The sequence below is a fragment of the Rutidosis leptorrhynchoides genome, chromosome 7 (genome assembly GCF_046630445.1).
Source record: "Rutidosis leptorrhynchoides isolate AG116_Rl617_1_P2 chromosome 7, CSIRO_AGI_Rlap_v1, whole genome shotgun sequence".
Taxonomy (NCBI): Eukaryota; Viridiplantae; Streptophyta; class Magnoliopsida; order Asterales; family Asteraceae; genus Rutidosis; species Rutidosis leptorrhynchoides.
This window is the reverse complement of record NC_092339.1, coordinates 119,539,787-119,540,787: the sequence shown is the minus strand read 5'-3', so window position 1 is coordinate 119,540,787 and position 1,001 is coordinate 119,539,787. Positions and strand designations below refer to the sequence as shown.

At 37.0% G+C, this 1,001-nt stretch overlaps 1 non-coding gene across 1 annotated transcript; it reads right to left on the bottom strand.

Annotated features, from left to right (window-relative positions):
* Positions 1-264: 264 nt before the first annotated feature.
* Positions 265-371, bottom strand: LOC139860965 (small nucleolar RNA R71). Its single transcript, XR_011763589.1, has one exon. It is a non-coding gene; the product is annotated as a small nucleolar RNA R71 (small nucleolar RNA).
* Positions 372-1,001: the final 630 nt, after the last annotated feature.

The following is a 1,001-nucleotide window of genomic DNA, read 5'->3' as shown; positions in this document are numbered from 1 at the left end:
CTACATATGGTGACTAATCAATGCCAATTTAGTGGTGCGCCGAAGGAAGATCCAAATGAACATCTTCGTACCTTTAATAGGATCTGCACACTATTTAAAATCCGAGAAGTGGAGGATGAACAGATATATCTCATGTTATTTCCCTGGACTTTAAAGGGAGAAGCCAAAGATTGGTTGGAATCGTTACCTGAAGGGGCGATCGATACATGGGACGTTTTAGTTGAAAAATTTCTTAAACAATTCTTTCCTGCATCTAAAGCCGTAAGACTTCAAGGAGAAATTGTTACTTTCACACAGAAACCAAATGAAACTCTATATGAGGCATGGACAAGATTTGGAAAGTTATTAAGAGGATGTCCGCAACATGGTTTAGACACCTGTCAAATAGTACAAATATTCTACCAAGGATGCAACATCACTACAAGGAAAGACATCGATATAGCAGCTGGTGGTTCTATTACGAAGAAAACCGAAACTGATGCTTACAAAATTATTGATAACACTGCTTCCCACTCACATGAGTGGCATCAAGAAAAAGATATCGTTAGATCATCTAAAGCAGCTAGAGCCGATTCTAGCCATGACTTAGATTCCATTTCTGCAAAGATAGATGCTGTCGAGAGACGAATGGAAAAGATGACTAAAGATATACACTCAATACGAATTAGTTGTGAGCAGTGTGGAGGACCACATTTGACAAAAGATTGTCTCAGTATTGAATTAACAATGGAACAAAGAGAGAATGTTTCATATCTAAACCAAAGGCCTGGAAATAATTATCAGAATAATTATCAACCGCCAAGACCGATTTACAATCAAAATCAGAATTATAACCGAAATATTCCATACAACAACCAACAAGGTCCTAGCAATCAACAAGTATCTAATAATACTTACAACTAGCAAAGACCTAATTTTCAAAACAAACCACCACAACCCGATGATAAAAAGCCGAATTTAGAAGATATGATGACAAAGCTAGTTGAAACTCAAACGCAGTT